We start from the raw sequence: 22,439 nt of genomic DNA on the forward strand, positions 1-22,439 counted from the left end.
GAGACTTGAATGAATGTTCATCTCAGCCCAGATGTTGAAACAAGATAGAAAAAAATTATACCATGTTTGTCAACACATTACATCTGCCACAAACAAGATACTAGTGATCTTAATTTCATTATGAAAATTAACTTTTTCTGAGGTTACAGATTAATTTCTCTCTGTAATATCATTTACGTAATTAAAACCGGGTGACTCTCTGCACTTAAATAATCTATCTCTCGCTGTTTGTTGTTCCTCCTTATTAAAGATACAACAACACCTGGTTTGTTCTTTTCACTGTGCTAAGTGGCAAAAGTTGCAAACACTTAACTTTTGAGTGCCATTACGGTATCTGGCTACAGCGCTCACAGATGGACAAATTCTTTCAACCTCTCAACAAAAACAATGGAACATCCGGTTTAACGTCTGCTTAGCAAATGCACAAAATATGAAACAGGTATCTTGAACCAAATATGTATTATGGTATCAAATATGAAGTATGAAGCCAATCTGAGATGGTCAGTCAAGAGGCCTTCGGTGATATCACATGGATTGACTTGCAGCACACAAAAGCTGACTGTATCATCTGACTAATGTTATATGTGTTAATTATATAATGATCATTATGGTAATCTTTCCCGCTGCTGCTTTAGTCTAGGGAGGAGACGTATAAAATGCCAGATGGTTTTAGTGAAACCAAAGATACATGAAGCTGTTAACTGGCCAAGAGATCATGGATAGTGGCTACAGTACATATTCTCCTGTCCAGAAATAAAATGTTTGTGCAAACATGACATTTATAACCAGACTAAATGAGGTACAAGTCATCAGTGATAGCTCTATCCTTACCATGTCCGATGTGCTCTCCAGGAGGAAGTTAATGGCTCTACTAACATCCTCGTTGCAATCATGGAGTGCGACCATGCACTCATCTTGATTCTTTCCAGTCACCTCCATCAGCTTTGTGGAGAAAAACAAAGGCATATACTAAAATTATGTATGTATATCTTCAACCGCTTATCCGGGATCGGGCAACAGCTCTAACAAGGGACCCCAAACTTCCCTTTCCCGGTGTCTCAGTCTCAGCACTCTCCTAGATTGAGCAATCCTCTACTAGTCTGTTCATGCAGAAAATTGGGGGATCGCTGAGACCGCAGTTGGTCAGAGTCACAGAAGTTCCTCGTGCTTGAAGCTCTCCTCACTGGCTTGGATGATTGCCAGCGGCAGCAACAGGAAAATACATGTAGCTGAGGCATGAATTGTGTTACAAATCCTACCTTACTTGTTTCATTTCAGAAAATGGATTGATAATTTCCATTAAAAAAATACCATTATTCTTTTAAAAGGAGTAGACCTAACAGAAGTTTGTAGGCCTATCCTTGTTTGAACAGCACAAAAAATTCAAATCATGAAACACAGAACATGCTACTACACTTAGATTTGGAATCCAAACAAATTGAAACAATCACAAAATCGATCACTGACCTTCAGCCTAGGGTGCTCTGGTACCATGTACACTTATGAGCATCCCTATGTTTGAACATGGTGTACGTTATGGACAGTCCATGACAAACACAGAAGTCCAATAACAAACGGCAGCTTGGGTTTAGATCAGGGAGGCTGTTCCTCCCAATAATGCCTCCCCAGGTGTCTGTCATTGCCCACATGTGCATTGAAGTCCCCCAGCAGGACAATGGAGTCCCCCACTGGAGCCCTATGCAAGACTCCAGTCAGGGACTCCGAGAAGGCTGAATATGCAAAATTTAGAAGACTGATGGATTACATGATTGTGCTAAATGACAAAATATTTAAATACATAACTAATCCTTTTGCACTATCCATCACAGTGTGACACGGCCTATAAGGGAATGCCTGGGTGAGTGTTCCTTACCTGGTTAACTTTGTCCTCAAAGTCACCATCATTCTTGTCATAGATCATCTGGGCAAGCCGGATCTGCTCAGCTGTAGCCTGCAACAATTAATCAATTGGCAAACATGTGAAACTGGTGAAAGCAATGTAAATGTGTTCTAGCTTCAAAGATGAATTCATATTTTTTCATTGCCTATAACTGGAAACAGAAGTATCAACCAAGCAATTGTGTAGCTAATAGAATGTTTACTGAGTATTTGTGAACAAATCTGATCAAAATTCATGTGTCCACTGTGATTCTGTTTCACAACTGTAAATGAGAGATATATGAGGGTTGGCATAAGAACAACCTTTCAGGTTGATATGGGTGCAGTGACTCACCTGTACCTGTTTCTGTGGTTGTTGAGATGTGTGAGAAACAACAGGCAACACTTTTTCCCGAGGGCCCCGGGCCTTGTCACTGCCCAGTGAGCTCATATACAGTATATACAAAACTCTGTATGTACAAATAGAAAAATCTGCAAGGGAAATAGGAAATGCAAGAGGATTAGTGACAACATCTAACTGGTTGACAGCGTTCAATTCCAAATGAAGGCCTTTAATTTATTATAATCTAGCAGAGCCTTAAAAGCTTGTCCTGTGTGACTGCAAATAAAAACACAAGAGTGTATTTGTCAGCCTGGCTATGTGCTATTGCACAATCATGAATAAGGCCCTTGTGGAGGCAAATGCAGTGTGCACACTTGGTCAGGTGATGCAATAGCTTTGGGGGAAAACTAGGTCAAGGAGGGACTGGAACCCAGTGTCGTGTTACACACATCTTATACAGTGTGTGGAGGGCAGAACCAACATTCTAGTTCCCCTCTTGTTGCTTCAGTTAGGTTAATAAGTTAGGTAGGTTAGATACGTCAGATACACAGCCTTAAACATTTGACCTCGCTCAAACTTTGTTACATTTATCAGATTTTACACTTTTAAAGAAAAATATTTTACACTTTTTCAGCCAGCATTTTTTTGGGGGGGGGGGGGGGGGGGGAGCCTTTCAGCAGCTCCTAGTTACTCAGGGTCACCATGGTGGATCTGGGAGAGATCTGAAATTGGGATTTATGCCATATTCCCTCCCTGATGCAACTCCACTTGTACATGGAGAAACCTGCTGACAGCTCTTGGTGTTCTCAAGAGGTCTCCCAGCCAAGTATGAATCATCCAACCAACCAACTTTATTCATTAAGCACTTTAAAACAACCAAAGTGGACCAATGTAATGTATATATATATATATATATTATATATATATATATATATATATATATATAGACTCACAGATGAGGACATGAGGCCAGAACAGCAGCCTGTGATTAGAATCCTCACCCCAAAAAAAAAAAAATTAAATTTCCATGTGATAATCCAACCATCGCGGTGTCCAGAGTTGTGTTCTGCTGCTGAACTGTGCAGACAAGGAAAAAGAAAGTTCCTTGTAAAGGCTCCGTCTGAGGGACTGTATGGCCCAACTGACAGCAAACTTTAGAGTGAAGCTGTCCACTTGTCCACGTGTGCTTAGTGGCAAAGGCAGTGTTATGTGCGTGCACGCACACACACACACACCTGAGTGATACTTACAGCCCCACGCGTGTGCGTGCAGCGCAGTTGTGCCACACACACAGTATGGACATGCGCATGAGGAAAACAGCGCTCCGGTCTGCCCTGCAGAATTGGAGATCGGGCAGACTGCAGCGCCTTTTATGGCCATCAATCTGTGTCATCAATTTTATGGACAGCAATCTGTGTCATCCACCTGCTGTCTAAACACGCTTTGGATGCCATGGTGCAGGTGTGGACGAGGCAGTCCGGATGCCTTTGGACCACGCCCCTTTTCCTCCCGACTGTGTCAGTTAATGGCAATGTTTGCCGTGTCGGGATGGCTCCTCACATTTTTGCTATGTGATGTGATGGGGGCTTTAGACAATGCCCTTAGAGTAGAGAGAATAGGCTTTTTCACTGTACAACATTTTTTCACTAACATGTAATACAGCCTGGCAAACAGAGACGCTGGGGAAACTTACAACTGCTGCACACAGAGGCAGGACTAGGTTTAACATGTCAATATGAACTTTAGTCTACACAGAAACATACTCAAAATACAAGAAAATTTATTTTTAATACAGAAATTAGCACAGGTTATGTCCTCATTCTGCGACAGACTAGTGTCCTGTCCAGGGTGTACCCCGCCTCAAGCCCTATGACTGCTGAGATAGGCTCCAGCCCTGTGACCCTTAATTGGAGTAAGCGGTTGAAGATGAGTGAGTGATTGAGTATATCCTCATTATGAGACCATTATGGACTGTACATAAAATCAATGGACACAACACAACAGATATTTGATGGCTCTTTTACAGCACATAAATCCTCAAGATAGCTCCAATTACCATTCAGTATCTTAAGTTTCAAAGCCAATCAAAGTATTTATATCAAGTCATATCATCAGTTATTTGCAAATTTGTCTCTTTCACGCTGTCCATCTTAGTAGAAGATGACTACTCCAGGTTGGGGTCTGGTTGAGGTACTGGGCACATTTGAGTAAGTGGCTACTAAAGCAAATTCTGGAATGGAAGGCTCAGCCACAGAAATTGCATGTGTAGATTCCAGTGTGGTCAGGCTGATGGGTGAACATTCAGCTTTCCTCCAATGACGTTCCCAGTAAGCCTCTACTATGCCCTCCTGTACTTGTACTACATCCCTGTCATCTGTGTTTTTCCATACATTGTGGTTTTGCGCCGTATTTTCCCAGGTGTTAGTTGGTATGCCAGCAATTTCTGTACCCCTTTTTTGTGATGTCCTGCAGAGAGCTGCCTGTACAGGATATCCTTGGCAGGCATCCATCATTCATATGGAACACATGGCCTGTCCAACACAGTTGTGCACCCAGGACAATTGAAGATGATGAAGGCATGTTGGCCTTGAGAGAACTTCTGTGTTGGGTACCTTGTCCTGTCAAGTTAGGTGCATTAAGAAACAGGTCACTTCATGAAAAGGGGTCACCATTACACAAGCGGACATTAGTGGTTAGTACAAACAGAACAGCCCTACTGCAGGGAAAACATAACAGAGTCATAACAGAGTACATAATTATCTTGGAATTTTTCTTTTTTGGGTTTTTATCTGAAAAGCAGGACACCAAACCCCACCAAATTTGTGACATAAAGCATCTAAGTGTTATTTTGGTAAACAAAAATCACTTCAACTAATTCAGATGAATTTACTTCTGATTTGAAGGGCACAAGGTAGAATTAATTTCCCCCATAGACCATTGTCTTAATCACTCCATACGGCTGCAGAGAGCATGCCAAAAATGCGGTGTTGAATGTAACCCGTAGTGTCCCGCTCTGTTACATTTAAAACCCATGTTCCTAAACTGCAAATTTATTCAATTAATAAAACTCAAGTTGTGTTGTTTGAAAGTATCACTCTTGAGAGCCACTGAGAGATCAAATTTAGTTGAACAATGAAGTAACAGTTATCAATTATTCGCTTTATGTATGTTTCGCATCCCGGTTCGACCAGTTAAACTTGAGGCCTAAGACAGCCACCAAAAATAGCGCTCTGGGGCTAGCGAGCCCATCCAAAAAAAGTATATCATGAGTTATCTCAATAGTGGATTGTATATAAGTGGAGCCTTGGATCCCTGAGTGGATCCTTGTCATTTGATTGGTGCTTTGTATGTCACATAACATGGATTAATTCATCCCATTTGTGTTGCATTGCATTTAGAGTGCAGCTTGGTTCCATTTAGAGTGCAAATTTGGTTCCATACATCTGGTACCATTGCACTCTGCACACACACACCCACATCCTTGTGCATGCGCACACACATGATCATGCGCTGACGCTGCCAATTCTTGTAAGATACACACACAACAAATTCACTGTGCTGTCTGTTAGCAGCAAGAGAGAAAGAAAAGCTGGACTCATTTCTGATATGATTTTTTTTTTCACTGCACCGAGGACGTACACAGTCGACTGAGCCGGTTGCGTGCGTGCTTGCGTACAGGGGACAATAACACGATGATTTGATTGAGCTAACTGACGCTGCTACACTCACACACACACACACACACACAAAATTCACTCCGCTGTAAGCCGTCTGGATGCATGAAGAACTGTTCACATGAAACGCTGACATGATTTTTGGCTGGACTGAGGAACTACACAAAGTCTTTTATTTTTTTTTAAATGGAAGTCCGAATTGGTGCACAGCATCACTGGACGCCAAGTTGAATGGTTTGTTCCAGCTTTCACCTCATGAAATATTCGTACCACTGAACTCATAAACATTCATTATTTGAATTATTATGTATTCCCCATGGTCCGTATATTCATAACTCACAGTCTATAACACGTTGCTAGGAAGTTTAAAGATTGACCCTCATGTCACATATTGGTGACCCCTTTTCATGAAGTGGCCTGAACGTAGATGCTGTTCTTGGGAGTTTATCTAGTTGTTTAAAGTGTCGTTTGTAGGGACACCAAGCGGCACACCAATACAATAAGGTGGACAGCACTACTGCCCAGAGGTGGGACGAAGTCACTGTCAAGTCATTCTCAAGTCATCAATCTGCAAGTCCCAAGTCAAGTCTCAAGTCAGCTTGCAAACAATTGGTGGTCATTATGACTTGAGACTTGCTGATTCATGACTTGAGAGTGACTTGATGGTAACTTCATCCCACCTCCGCTACTGCCCGATATACTTTGCAATTATATGGTGGTAAGTCAGATGCGACTTTGAGACCAGAGATGACCTCTGACTTTACCAAAGGCAAAGCTGGCTTTCCTGAGCCTGGCCTCAATTTCCAAGTCAAGGCTACCATCTGATGACATAATGCTGCCAAGGTAGCAAAAGCTGGTTACTGGGTTAAGCCTGATGTCCTCTATGTAGGATGACTCTGGTGGATGCCCTTATTGAACTTCAGTCTTTTTTAGCCTGATTGTTAGGCCATAGCTCTGTTCAGCAAGCACCAATCGGGTGGTTATTGTTTGCAGGTCCTGTTCTGCATGGGCTACTGGGGCACAGTCATCTGTAAATTGAAGATCATGAATATTGATCATTCAGGAGTCTCTGTCCTGACTAGTCTTGCAAGGTTGAGAGCCAGGACAAAGACACAAAGTGTAAATTTGTAATGCTGTAATTCTTTCAAAGTAATCATTTAATGCATGGATCAAGAAGGCAGTTATCAGCATTATAACCAAGAAATTTAAACACAGGTACTAATAAACTCATCACAACAGAACTGTAACAACTTCTTATACATAAATGCCATTTAACCCAAAAATCAATTTGCAAGACAGTGGTATTTAAAGTTCATCCAGGACCACCACAGAGGATGCAACATGACCTATGTCAGATGCTCTTCTACAAGAATGTGCATGCTTGAGTTAAAGCATTTAGTTATTAAAAAAAGGAAAGACAAGTTGTTTCTATAATTACATGCTGCCAAAGCTTTAGTCAATGGTTCTCAACTTTTTTCTCCATTGTAACCCCCCGCCCCCCGCTTCTGTATCCATCCATCTTCTATACCCGTTTACTCCAACTAAGTGTCACAGAGGGGCAGGAGCCTATCTTGAACTGTGTCCTGTGGTCTGCTGAGTCCTCATTTCAAACTGTTTTTGGAAATCATGGACGTCGTGTCCACCAGACAAAAGAGGAAAAAGACCATCCAGATTGTTACCAGCGGAAAGTTCAAAAGCCAGCATCTGTGATGGTATAGTGTGTTCGTGCCCATGGCTTGGGCAACTTACACATCTGTGGTGGCACCATGAATGATGAAAGGTACATCCAGGTTTTGGAGCAACACATGCTGCCATCCAAGCAACGTCTGTTTCAGGGACGTCCCTGCTTATTTCAGCAAGACAATGCCAAGCCATATTCTGTACGTGTTACAACAGTGTGTTTATCAGTTTAAACATTAAATATCTTGTCTTTGTGGTGTATTCAATTGAATATAGGTTGAAGAGGATTTGCAAATCATTGTATTCTGTTTTTATTTCCATTTTACACAACGTGTCAACTTCAGTGGAATTGGGGTTATATATTATAATAGCCAAGTTGCCTCTGTGTGCGTGTGTGCATGTGTATGGTTTTGATCATGCCAAAAACCGGGGAGAGTTGACATTTGCTGTTGGTATGCTTATGTATTTTGGACAAATATTTTTGGGAGAAATTAGCATTTTAGCTAACCAAAAAATTATGGATGTGCTGCAATGCACCATGGGAGTTTGAGGTTTGGGTTTTTAAATGGTATTGTGTTTTCATATTAGTTTAACAGTGTTGCTAGTGTTATTGATTTGTGTTTTTTGCAGTTTCAACTGGTTTAGTCAGTTTACTTAAGTGTTATGTTGCTGTTACAATGAGTGAGATAAGTGTCATGTTGGCACCATGAGTGAAATGTGTACTGCTTTCATTGTCTTCCGCCAGTCTCTGTCAAATTAAAAGCACCTGCGTACAACAGAATGTAGAAACGACAAACAGCTGTGCGTGCATGCAATTTTAATCATGCACAAACTGGGGAGAGGTGACATTTTCCATTTGGTATGGTGCCAAACCTGAACATTGATAGGACTAATACTTTTAGAGAAGCTACAAGCTACATTACCTAACAACACTGAACAATGGACACAGATATTTATATTCTGGACTCACACGCCAATCCCGCAGGGGACGGTAAATCATCTATATATTAAAAGAACAATGACGGAATGGCAGAACGTACTCCTTTCAGCCTATAGATGGCAGTAGTGTACAACACTACGTTCTGCCATTCCGTTATTGTTCTATCAAGAGTCTGGGGCTTCTAATGCCGATCTATAGCTTTATATAGTGGCTAAATAACTTGATTATTTTAATGGTGAGACCTGATCATCCCACCAATACTTGTTTTAGGCGTAATATAAGCACTTTTATAAAAACTTTTTAAGGTTCAGGCAGGTTTAGGGTGTAATTCAAGCCGACTCGGATTTCAATGAAACTTGGCTCAGAGATGGAACCTACCAAGAAATGAACTTTCCCAACTTTCCTCGACCGAAAACCAAATGGTGATCTTGCTAGGGGTCATCAAAGTTCAAGGCAAAAATACGCAAAAACTTATACGAGGTCTCAGATAATAAACCGACCCTTTTATTTTTTTTTAACTATATGGATTTGAATGACATGTGACTACACCAATCATGCTTGAACCCTCGTGCGCATGCGTGAGTTTTTTCACGCGTGTCGGTGACGTCATTTCCCTGTGGGCAGGCCTTGAGTGAGATGTGGTCCAGCCCTCTCGGCTGAATTCCTTTGTTTCACACGCTGCTCGAGACAGCGCGCGTTGCTTTATCAAAATTTTTTCTGGACCTGTGAGGAATATCCGAGTGAACACTATTCGAGAAATTAAGCTGGTTTTCGGTGAAAAGTTTAACGGCTGATGAGAGATTATGGGGTGTTTCTGTCGGTGTAAGGACTTCCCACGGAGCGGGACGTCCTGCAGCGCTTCCAGGCGCCGTCGTCGACCTGTTTCGACCTGAAAACATCCTAATTTAAGGCTTAATTCAACCAGGACGTCGTGAGAGAACAGAGAAGATTCAGAAGAGGCCGGCATGAGGACTTTATGCGGACATTCCACTGTTTAAGGACATTTTTTAATGAAAGACGTGCGCGCAAATTCGCCGAGTCGTTTCTGTGATGACTCGGCACATCTGTGTGCACCGCGACAGGAAAAACACCTCCGTGTTGAAAAACATTTGTAAAATTCAGACGGCTTTTGATGGCTTTCAACAGGTGAGTAACTGAGAAATTGTTTAACAGCTTGGGCATGTTCCAACTTGCCCGTTAAGGTTTCCAACTGAGGTGTTTTTCCTGTCGCGACCCCCCGCAGTCCGGCCGACATGTGACTTCTGCCCGCACGTTCTTTCATTACAAAATGTCCGTTAACAATGGAATGTCCGATAAACTCCTCATGCCGACTTCTTCTGAAAGTTCTCTGTTCTCTGACGACTTACTGGGTCAGTAGGAGTCTGAAATGTGGAAGTTTTCAACTTGAAACGGCGAGACGCTGCCGCCTCGAAGCGCAGATCGTCGTCAGGCAACCGTGGGCCGTCCTTACGGCGACACTACCAGACCAAAATCTCTCATCAGCCGTTAAAATTTTTTACCGAAAACCAGCTGAATTTATCGAATGGTGTCCACTCAGTTGTGCCTTACAGTTTTGAAAAAATTTTGATCAAACAAAGCAGCAGTCTCTGAGCCATTCCTAAACAATGAAAAAATCGACGAGAGGGTGGGCGACTCCTCACTCAAAGACTGCCCACAGGCGAATGACGTAACCGACAGGCGTGAAAAAACTCTTGCATGCCCACGAGGGTTCAAGCATGTCTGATGTAATCACACGTGATTCAAATCCATATGGTTTTTGAAAAAAATAATAAGGTCGGATACTTTTCTAATAGACCTCGTATTTCATTAAATTCCCATCTTTCAAGTGGTGTAACATTCAGCACCATCAAGTCCCCAAGCTAGTTTAACTATCAAATGACATAGGGAGGCAAACTTTTTCATCTTATATACATATTTGGTTGGGGGATCGATAGCACTGAATATAGGGGGCACTCAAAGTCTGGTCATTTTGCAAAATTGGCTGTATTTATTTGATGGCCCATAACCATCTGTGCCATCAAGACCTCAACCAGATTTCAATGTTATCAACAAATATAGGCCCTACTTCAAACGCAACCAAAAAAACATTGGTCTTAATGGCACTGGCACCAGGGGGCGCCAAGTCCATAATGACAGATCTCCAAAGCCGCTTCTGTCAGCGGCCATGCCTTCTGTCAATTCAGTGCACAGACCAAAGCCACACTTGTGGGGCACTTAGACAAATTTTACTGCCAGCACAACGATTGTCTGCTGACTATTGTCGTGTTAATAGTGTGAATGGCCATTTTCTAAGTGCCATGCAAGCAGTGTTAGATGTTCGTGCATGTCACCTGGAATGTGGTCGACACCTGCTGCGAGAGGGTTCGATGGGCTTGCACAGCGCACACCATCTGTCAGCCGCTGGTGTGCGCAAATAGTTGTAGCAACAGGTGTATGAGGCAGCTGCAATTTTAAATGTTTTGCACACAATTCCTGCTTCATGCACACTTCATGTGCAAATTGACCAAATTCACAGTATGTGTAAAGGGACCCTAATTTCTTTTATCACGAGCTCTTCAATATTTGGATAATGCAGAAATGATCACAATGCTAATCTACTTCCAAGTAAAAATGTTTCCCTTGTAGTTGTCAAGCGATTGCTGAAGGTTTCAAAAAGCATCGCTTGTTTTGCTTCAACTTTGTTGATCAAAACTTCTATTGCTGCCCCCCCATAAGTGTTTGTTCTACTTTTGTCTCCACTTCTTTTGATTTCTCTATGTTACTGGTCAAATATTAGAGACAACCCTTGCAGCCCCAAAGGGAAGGCATCTAACAATATACAGTGGGATAAAAAAGTAGGAGAACTTGCACAATCAGGGGCTGATTAAATACTTTTTGGCCCCACTGTAAGTGTCACTTAGGCTGGTTCTTTATATGGATGGACGGATGGATGGATGAGATTTATTGTCATTGTCATTACAAGTGCAACAACAACGAGATTACGTCCACACTCACATTTCCACAGACAAACAGCAGTTAATCCACAATTATTACTTGTTTACCATAATAATGGCACACATCAGAATTAAGACAACACATATACATTTGACACTGTTTATGTGCACTAAACTTGAACAGTCCGTTATCCAAATTGAGGTGATGTGAGTGTGTGGTAGCCGCTACAACTGGAGTCGCGCCGCCGCCAGCTTGGGGGGGAATGGGGACCTGCCGCAGCTAAAACCGCACAGCCCCCAGAGGGGAAAGGGGTGGCGTGAGCGGTGGCCGGAATCGGGTGTATGATGGGGGACAGGAGGTGAGGTAAAAGGGAAAAATGGAGCATGCTTCAGTCTTTGTCCATGTGTAAGTCTGTCAGTTTATTGTCTTTGTGGGTTGAGATAAGAAAGGAGCTGAATAATCTCACCAAGGCCTGAAGACATTCCTCTGGAGGAAAACAGTCAGGCAATTTGTCCTTCAGGCTTGAAAAGCCTGCCGTGTTGTGGTTTGAGCAGTGAAAAACACTTTTTACAGCTTCATTAGAACAAGCATTCAGACTTGTTTTTTTTTTAATCGGTGTTATTCTACATACACATCTAAACTCCATCCAGCTCAAGTGGAAAGAGATGTGTCTGGAAGCATGTGTGGATCTGGACATGACAGTGCAGGTGTGTGTGTGTGTGTGTGTGCGCGCGCGCAAAGGATCTGGACATGACAGCGTGGGTGTGTGCGACACATGGAAGGGAATACACCAGACAGATTTTCTTGGCAAGAAGGCACTGCAGACAAACAATGCTGTTTGCTGTAGTCGCTCCTACAGCCGCATTGAGTGCTGCCATAGTGTAAAGGACACTGTAGGCACACAAAAGTCATGATCCCCGAGCTAGTCAGATTCTAACCACATTGCTTCCAGACCTTTGCACATCCCACTCAAATAATTCATCTTAAATTCAGGGAAAAAAACTATCTCAGTCTGAACAGGGTCCAAGGGCCGTGCCTTAAATAAAAAGGAGCTGCATCTCACCATACCCCCCTACCATCTCAAGGCCATAGAGCGAGGGGCAATTTTGACTGATATGTACAGATGGTTACATATCTCTCAACATCTACATCCACACATATAGTATTAGAAAACTCAGTATTGTAGTAGAAACCCAGAGTGCAAACAGTTTTCAGTCTGTTAGCGTAGCTTAGCATCTTCCTGGGTAAATGCATCAATCTCTTGAGATTGTTGAATAAGCAATAAGTCAACCTTACTGCTCTACATTGACGCTTAAGTTTGACATTGACTAATCGCTGATCATGTGATTGTGGCTAACCATTTTCCACACAGAATGAAATGGGTTAATACATCAGCTATTTTGGGATAATTTTCAGTTCAACTTTTTACAAAATGGTACCAGTTTGTCCCCCATGTCATGAGGATTCAGAATATATATAGTTTTTAGGGCTACATATTATAGTCTGGGTTTATCCCGGACAGACAGAAAGACAGACAGAAGTGGCAGCATGAAAAGCACATGGTACAACAGTGTATGGTCTTACATAAATGGCTATTTTGGGGGTAATTTTGAGTTCAACTTAAAAAAAAAAATGGTACCAGTTTGTTCCCCATGTCATGAGGATTCAGAATATATATAGTTTTTAGGGCTACATATTATAGTTTGGGAGTTTATCGCACATGATTCAACATTTGTATGGTCTTACATAAATGGCTATTTTGGGGGTAACTTTCAGTTCAACTTTTAAAAAAATGGTACCAGTTTGTTCCCTATGTCATGAGGATTCATAATATATAGGGCTACATATTATAGTTTGGGAGTTTATCCCGGACAGACAGACAGACAGACAGACGTAGCCCTTTATGTATATAGATTGATGTACTGTATTTTATTTTTGGTGCCATATGCCCTGAGATATTAAGTAATAAACATGAGGAATTTATCTTGATTTAATCTGCTGCTTTGAAATAGTCAGATTTGACAGACTGCGGGAAATGTTGATTTCAGTGATGTCACTTTGAGAATCTCCTTCCAGATCCATTTCAGCTGGTCTATTGAAGGGAACGTGTTGGGAAGGTGTCGTAGCACGGACCCACAACAGGGGGCGCAAATGAATGGACAATGAGTAAGCCAAAAGGTAACAATTTAATGTTGTGACAATACACAACTGAATATACAGAAATTGCAAAGTCAATTAACACCAGGTGACGTGTGGGCAGGCTCGAAGATAGAAGACCCCGACGAGAGAGAGGCAGCGTCCCACACGGCCTCCACCACCAACGGTCTGAAGAACACCGGAGCCGCCAAGTCCCGAGTCCCCAGGTGACCTCTGTCTTCGGCTGTCGAACCTGGTACTGCTGGCAAAAAGCAGAGACAAGATGAATGAGTGTAAGTCCTTACACTCAGTGGTCTACAGTCTGTACACAGTCAGGAGGAGGACCTCCACCTCCGAATCACACACTCGTGCAGCTCCTTGTGTAACCACTTATCTGTAGCGCAGTCGTCGTCGTCACGCCACACGCCAATTCCCCAGATAAGGGCGAACACCACAGGATACCGGCTGCAACAGAAGTTCAGAAATACTCAACGATATGAGTCAGCAGAGAAGTTACCTCTCGGTAGTCGATTTCTCGGCGGGGAGCTGGAGTTGCAGTCCGGCTTAAGTACTGGTGTAGATGAGTGACAGCTGGTGTGATGAGTGACAGCTGTCACTTCCTCTGGGTCTGGCGCCCTCTCGTGCTTGGAGCCCGCACTCCAAGCAGGGCGCCCTCTGGTGGTGGTGGGCCAGCAGTATCTCCTCTTCAGCGGCCCACACAACAGAACGTGTAAAATGCAATTTTTTACAGCTGGAATTAGGCATTTTTTTGTTGGGTTTCTCATTGAATATGTCAAAATGGTGAACAGGTCTAGCAACACCATTCATGTTCATTAGGTGCACAGTTTTCCTAAGGATAAGATTTTTCAGGGGGAAAGTGGGAGTGGAGTGTTTTTTTAATGCGCCTCCAGGAAAGACAAGTAATGCAGCTGGCATAGCATGGAAAACCCTCTTGGGTCTAAAGGATGCTATCTCTTCCATTCCTGTGGTCAGCAGAACTCTCTCGAAAGCGTGGAATGGGACATGTCTGTTTGTTTGTTTTTTGCCGCTGTCACAGAGATTTTAGTCATCTCTCTCACATTATACCGGGAGCTGATGAGAAAAAGACGCACAAGTTTATCTGTTTACGGTGCATCTGGAAAGTATTCACAGCGTTTCACTTTTCCCATATTTTTATTATATTACAGCCTTATTCCAAAATGGAGTAATTTCATTTTTTCCCCATCAAAATTCTCCTCGCAACATCCCATAATGACAACATGAAGGGGGGGTTGCGAATTTATTAAAAATAATTAAAAAAAAAAACCTAAGAAATCACATATACATAAGTATTCACACCATTTGCTCAATACTTTGTTGATGCACCTTTGGCAGCAATTACAGCCTCAAGTCTTCTTGAATATGATGCCACAAGCTTGGTGCACCTATTTTTGGGCACTTTTGCCCATTCCTCTTTGCAGCACCTCTCAAGCTCCATCAGGTTGGCTAGGAAGCATCAGTGCACCGCCATTTTCAGATCTTTGGTGAGATGTTCAATAGGATTCAGGTTTGAACTCTATATACCACTCCTTTGATATCTTGGCTGTGTGCTTAGGGTCACTATCCTGCTAAAAGATGAACCGTCTACCAAGTCTGAGGTCAAGAGCGCTCTGGAGCAGGTTTTCATCCAGGATGTCTCTGTACATTGCTGCATTCATTTTTCTCTCAAATCCTGACTAGTCTCCCGGTTCCTGCTGCTGAAAAACATGCCCACAGGATGATGCTGCCACCACCATGCTTCACTGTAGGGATGGTGCCTAGTTTCCTCCAAACATGATGCCTGGTATTCACGATAAAGAGTTCAATCTTTATCTCATCAGACCAGAGAATTTTGTTTCTCATAGTCTGAGAGTCTATCAGGTGCCTTTTGGCAAACTCCAGGCTCCCAGACGTTTGTTTTATCAATGTGGATGTTTACCGCATCATTGGCTGTGGACAGAATGAAGCAACACAAATGTAATGACGGTAATCGGATGTTTACTGACCATCATGTGTAACTCATACAATTTGGAAGTTCTGACAGGAGATAACAACTTTCTTTACATGTGGTGCTGTGTCAGAGCAGCACAAACAGCTGACTGATATTCTACATGGCTGCTGGGTGTTAACACAGGAGTAAAATCAGCAGATGCAGGTGTCTTTCAAGGTATGTATTTATTATTATTATTATTATTATTTACTGCTACTTTGTTTTTGTGTATTCAATGTTTAGATGCATTTGTTTTTTTTCTGAATTCTGTTTTTTTTCTAGGCTACAAAGGAGAGGAGACAGACATCCGTTGATCAGCCAAATACAAGAATCTGACTTTAACGCCATATTACATTTGTATACAAAAAGCAACCTGGTGTCGCCGACCGAAAGGTCCCCCATAAAAATCGGTCCGCCCTTCCTTCACTGTGCATGCGTCATTTCTGAGCGTGAGCAATGATTCATCAATTATCACCTTGTTTTTGCTTAAAACTGCACTCCAGTCATCATCTAGCTCAGTGACAGATATCTGAAGCTTTTGTACAACAATCATTTCCACATAAATTCAGCATTATTTCATAATAAAACACAGGACACTGTGTTTGACTGTGCCACAGCAGCATGTCTGAGTCTGATGTGCTGCTTTACCTATGTCACTTCAGAGCGCCAGTAGCGGCTCAAAAATTATTGCTCGATTCTGCTTAAAACTGATTTTAGAATGATTTAAGAGGTTTTACCTTGTCATCTGATGGTTAATCATCATTATTCCCTTTGATCACTTTGGGTGTAGAGTTAGACTCAGTGTCAGTCTAAGATGTGCTACTGTGGTCCGAAATGTCGCATGCGCAGTGAAGGCAGGGCTGACCAATTTCTAGACGGGACCGTTCGGTTGGCAACACCGGATTGACTCTGCGTACTGGCATAAATCTGAGCATGAAGTGAACTGTAACAGGCCCCAGGCTGACCTTTAGGCAGCTATAAGTCTGTCCTGCCGAAGGTTACATCACCATTTTTGTTCAAAAATGGCTGTGGATCTGCCTTGAGGTTTTCTGATGCACTCTGGCTTATTTTATTTTTATCAGCTATGTCGGGTCCACACAAGTTAAAGACTTGGAAGAAATGATTTATAACCCGGTACAGCTTCTTCTTCTTCTTTTTTTAAATACACGTAGTGTTGGCTGTAGTGAGATTTGCCCTTTAAGTAAGTGATTACAAGCCACCCTTGAATGATTCATGAAAGAAACGTCTGTCTTTTTTCCCCACTCTGGGTCACCACAGCCAATCAGAGATGGATCTGCATGTTGATTTGTCCCAAATTTTAGACCAGATGCCCTTTCTGATGCAACTTCTTATTCCATGGAAACGTGCAGGACTGGTCTTGAAAAGTAGGAACCGTCTGACCTGCAAATAAGAACACCAACTGCTTGGCCATCACATCACACTGCCCATACCTGACTGATTCATGAAGAAGCAAAAATCAAGAACAGATGATGTTTTTAAACACCAAGTGAATTTGATTATTGTTGCTACACATTCGGTTCAATGTTATTTATTATGTGAACATGTATACACGTGTTCATGCATTTGAAGAGATTTACAAATAGCAGAACACATGTAGACATATGTTGCTTCACTTTCAATCATTCTTTACTTTGTATTTATGTATGAACATTTAATTTCAAGCAGCCAGTGTTTTATTTTGAGAACAATAGCGTCCAGCTCAATGTGAATGCACCTGAGTGACGTTTTTAAATACAGCACAGCTATTGGCTGCAGCACGGAACAAAGCTATGCAGAATCGATCAAGATTACAACAAAATTTCAATGAGAAAACTAAACAGTCCAGCTGTGTTAAACATCATTCCTTCACTTATAAACACGTCGTAGCAATCGGCATTTGTGTATGAGAAATAAAACATTTAACAATAACTGGAAGTGTTATGCATGCACATCACAAGACACAATAACAAATCAGCAATATCAATACTATGTAACGGGGTTAATTTAATTTGCTTTGGCATGTTGACAAAAAAAACAAAACTAAAATCGGTAAAGTCGCTGTTTATGTGATGCATTTACGACTGCAAGTCAAGTTAACCAACAGGCAATTAGCCTCAGTAATAGCCATGCTAATAATGTTAGTCAGACGCGTATCTGTATTTCTATTCAACCTGACAAAAACACATGAGATTACCGCAGCGTCGCTTCCAGCAGAGCTCTGACCGACTCGACGGAGCCCCTTTGTCCTCGCTAACGTCAGCTCAACTTAGCCAGCTAACATGCTAACCCCTTTAGTTAAAGCTACACTGGAAACAAACGGTGCAGCGACAAACAAGCTAACAGTCCTAACCACATACGACCACCTACCTGGGTGGCTACAGTCTTATATGTATTCGTAGAGCCGAACAGTTGTCGCAGTACTGGACGTTACACCAAGCTTGTTGTCGACATTTAAATGGGCTAAGCAGCTAACAACAAAAAGCCGAATCAAATGTAACGAAAAATGGCCTCACAGCAGAGCACCGGGGAACAAGACAACTGAAAAAAAATATATATATATACATTAGCTGAGAAACTCTTCGAAAAATTAAAGCGAGGGGGGGAAAACACAATATTCCACAAAATGTGTGCTGCACGGCCGTGATTCAAACGTGCAAGGTTAGGTGTGGGAATAAATGTGAAAAATGTTGTTTTTGTTACCTGCTAACACGCTTCACTCAACCAGCAGCGGACAGGATGGTCACGTGACGCGCTCAGGCTCACAACAAAATTCACTCATCTGCTGGTGTGGTTCAATACATGCTAATAACCCATGAAAATATCCAAAAGGTTCTCTATCCCTAGAAATTCTGAGCATCTGAGAGTGGAAATTCTTTAATAAAACCATTAAAAAGATGTCAAAAATCTGGTTGTAAAGAGTCACTTTTGAAGCCATGCATACAAAACCATAAGTGAAGTTACTGTTTCCGAAGGTGTAGGAGGTGGGACCTCAAAGTGTTCCAGCACCGTGACACTAATGATGTGTTTACCATCAAAGTCGTAAATCACAACTGGAAAAGATGTCACACCTGACATAAATGCATTCAGTTTCTATACACAACACTGCAAGCTAGAAAATAAGATTTAAAAATAATAGTGGCCCGTCAAAGAACCTCATGGAGGAGGACATGGCACAGAAGGTTTTTAGTATTTTAATATAGGATACTTCTTGTTTACAAACACTGACATCGCATCCAAGCATGCACATTTAATTTAATGAGGTTAGTCCCATTGAGATCGAGATCTCTTTTACAAGGGAGGCCTGGACCCGCTTTCATAAAGCAGTCTAATGTTTTAGTCTACTAAACTTACTTAGCCAACTAAGGTTAATCACCGAACATTATCCATCTAATCTCTGTTTCACATCGACGGCTAAACATGTAGATTAACTGTTTTACGCTAGGCAATGATTTTCATGGTCATAGCAGCCTCGTGAGTTCCATTGCCTAGAAATGCATGACAGTTTTTTTTTTTACTTCCAGGTTGGCATGTCTGTTAGAAACATGGCTGAGTCTGTCACAGCAGAGGAGAAGCATTCCCAACCTCAGCATCCGTAAACATCTCCAATGGATTATTCCAGTCCCGGTGCAGCAGACCGAACGGTCCCCCTTAAAAATTGGTCTGCCCTAACAATTCACTGCGCATGTGTCATCAGCTGAGGTTCAGGGATTATCACTTTGTTTCTGCTTAAAACTGCACTCCAGTCATCATCTGTCTCAGTGACAGATATCTGAAGCTTTTGTACAACAATCATTTCCACATAAATTCAGCATTATTTCATAATAAAAGACGGAGGCAGCGATCACGGGCTGCTAGCAGTTGCGTTCACTGGGTGTCTGTCATTTCAAAGTGTCACAGAATATTGCCTCATTTCTGCTTAAAACGGCCGTGTTTTTGCTTAAACTTGACTATATAATGATTTATGAGGTTTTACCTTGTCATCTGATGGTTAATAATCATTATTCCCTATGATCGCTTTGAGTGTAGAGATGCTGTTTCAGACGTGCTGCTGTGGTCTGAAATGCTGCATGCACAGTGGAGGCAGGGTGGATCAATTTTTAGGGGAGACCGTTCAGTCTGCGACACCACAACACCTGCTCGCACCGCAAGGCTCTCCTTCCTTCCTCCTTCAATAAGTTGTGGTACATGATAGGTGCCGTTTTTGAGGTAAGACACTGAAGTTTTGTCGATTAAAATAAAATTAGCCTCGTCTGTACCAGGCCAAAAACTAAATTTAGTCAGGTAATGCGAAACTTTAACCAACTAAGTTCTTTGCGTAACAAGATGAGATGACTGAGTTTAGTCCACTAAACAAGATTAGACTGCTTTATGAAACCAGGCCCTAGACAAGTTTTGAAGTTCCAGTCCACCTAACCTGCATGTCTTTGGATGTGGGAGGAAGCCGGAGCACTCAGAGGGAACCTACACAAACACAGGGAGAACATGCAAACTCCAAACAGAAAGGCCACAGGTGGTAATAGATCCCATGACCTTCTTGTTGTGAGGCAACAGTGCTAACCACTAAGCCACCGTGCTGCCTAGCACTCGAGGTTCAGCCCGTGGACGGTGTGAAGCCAGTAATGGCCCCCATTGCGGTGGGGGTCAGGTCTTCCTGGAGTCGGGTTGTTTGGGAATGCAGTCCAAAGTGGGTGGTAAACTCCATCTACAGTTAAATACCGGTGTCACAGACCGAACGGCCCCCACCTAAAAACTGATTGTTGTACAGAAGTTCAGATATCTGTCACTGAGATAAATGATGACTGGATGACGGTTCCTAGTGTTGTCTGTGTCTGTCTGTGAACCCTCATGTCTGCTTGTTTTGCACTCACCTCTCTTTGGCTATTTTTGCTGTCTGCAGTTTTGTTTCCTGTAGTCTTTGTGTTTAATTCCCAGTGTTGGGAAAGTAACTTTGAAAAGTTACTTCATTAGTTACTTTATACAGTTATATTTACAATTACTTTATACAGTTACTTCATTAGCAGCTGCGGACAACTTGTTGGCAGCTGCTGAATGTACTTAATAAAGTAACTCATAATCTAACTTGGTTATTTTTAAGATTTATTACTCAGAAAAGTATCTATTAGTTACTTTGCTGATTGCTCAATCTTAAGGGTAACCAAGTTAGATTACTAGTTACCTTATTAGTTGCAAGTTTGCGGCAGATTCTAATAAAGTAATTGCATAAAGCTGCTAATGAGTAACTGTATAAAGCAACTAAAAAAGTAACCTGTCAAAGTAACTTTCACAACACTGCTCATTCCTGTTTATTTTCTTATGGTTGCATTTCTATTTTTTGTAGTGAAGACTTCCTGTTTTATTTTGGTGATCTTGGTTTGCTTGTATGTTTAGTTACCTTTCTTCCTATGTCACTCCCCAGCTGTGCTCTGCAAGTAATTTCCCACACCTGCCATTCATTAGTTCCTCTGTGTATTAAGCCTGTGTTTTCGCATCTAGTTTGCAGCTATGTTGATTCTTGTCTGTATTTCTGGTTATTCCAAGACTTGTGAGTATGTTGTATGTTGCTGTCTCTAGTTTTGTCACTGTTAGTAATTCTAAGTTCTAGTTTTTCTTTACCTCATGTTGTTTGTGTGTTGAGTCGACTCCCAAGTTTCTCCCCCTCTTCTCCTTCACTGGGATTGTTGGACTATTTTATCACTGTGGTTACATAAATCCCCATTGGTTGCACCTACTTCCTTGTGTGTGAGAGACCGCTCTGCATTTTGGGTTCAGTCTGACTTTTGCCAAACCATAACTTGCATCTTAAATCATACAATGAACAGTGTGAAACATGCATTTTGATTGGCACCTGTAAGATATCTTTCTTTGGGGTCAGAATAGATGCACAAATGACAATATGACCAGTTCCTGGGATCCACCATCTCCCAGGATCTGAAGTGGACCTCCCACATAGACTCCATCAGGAAAAAGGCAAAGGATTTACTTCCTTAGACAGCTCAGGAAGTTCAACCTTGCCCAGGAACTGCTCATCATCTTCTACACATCCATCATCCAGTCTGTCCTATGCATCTCCATCTGTGTTTGGTTACCCTCTGCCTGTGAACATGACAGGCACAGACTTCAATGAACTGTCAGGTCTGCAGAAAAAAATCAGAGCCAGCCCATCCTCCATCCAGGACACAAGGAAGCAAGCTGAGAGCCCTCACACCCTGGACACACACTGTTTAAACTTGTCAACCTCTGGTCGACATTACAGAGGCCTGTACATCAAAACAACCAGACACAGGAACAATTTCTTCCCATAGGCCATCACACTGAACAAGTTAACCCCCCCCAAAACAACTCACTAATTCCTATACTTCAAGTACAACTCAGTCTATCTTTTGCACACATTTTTACTGTGAATTGTTTAGTGTATATTTATATATGCTCATACTGAGTTCAGTTCAAACTGGAGTCAAATTCCTTGTACTGTATTCTTATAGATACTTTGTGAATAAAGGCTATTCTGATTTTGGTATCTGAATTCAAACACCTCTTGAAAACAAACAGGTCGGTTAAATATATACCATCACCTGACAGTGCAGTACTTCATTTGTCCAAGTGCTGCATTCTTTTCACTTGTGCCAAAACTGGAGATACACAGCCTCAGAGTGAGGATGAGACCAATCTACCAGAGTCAATAGCTGAATTGTGCTTCTGACTTTGTTGTACACCTGTTGTTCTCTTCATTGAACTTCTCAGTGCTTGTTTCTCGTCGTAGCGCATCCTGAGGTGAGGAACATGGTCTGGGTCAGTTGGATCATTGCTTGGTACCCCTCCGTGAAT

General features: G+C 42.1%; 1 long non-coding RNA gene across 1 annotated transcript; it reads right to left on the reverse strand.

The window, feature by feature from the left end:
* Window positions 1–866: 866 nt before the first annotated feature.
* LOC117507974 lies at window positions 867–2,330 on the reverse strand. The gene is made up of 3 exons (XR_004559918.1): window positions 2,234–2,330; window positions 1,874–1,951; window positions 867–942 (listed from the first exon to the last, which is right to left on the reverse strand). It is a non-coding gene; the product is annotated as an uncharacterized LOC117507974 (long non-coding RNA).
* Between the last annotated feature and the right edge of the window lie 20,109 nt (window positions 2,331–22,439).

The sequence above is a fragment of the Thalassophryne amazonica genome, chromosome 3 (assembly GCF_902500255.1).
Source record: "Thalassophryne amazonica chromosome 3, fThaAma1.1, whole genome shotgun sequence".
In the NCBI taxonomy this organism is placed as follows: Eukaryota; Metazoa; Chordata; class Actinopteri; order Batrachoidiformes; family Batrachoididae; genus Thalassophryne; species Thalassophryne amazonica.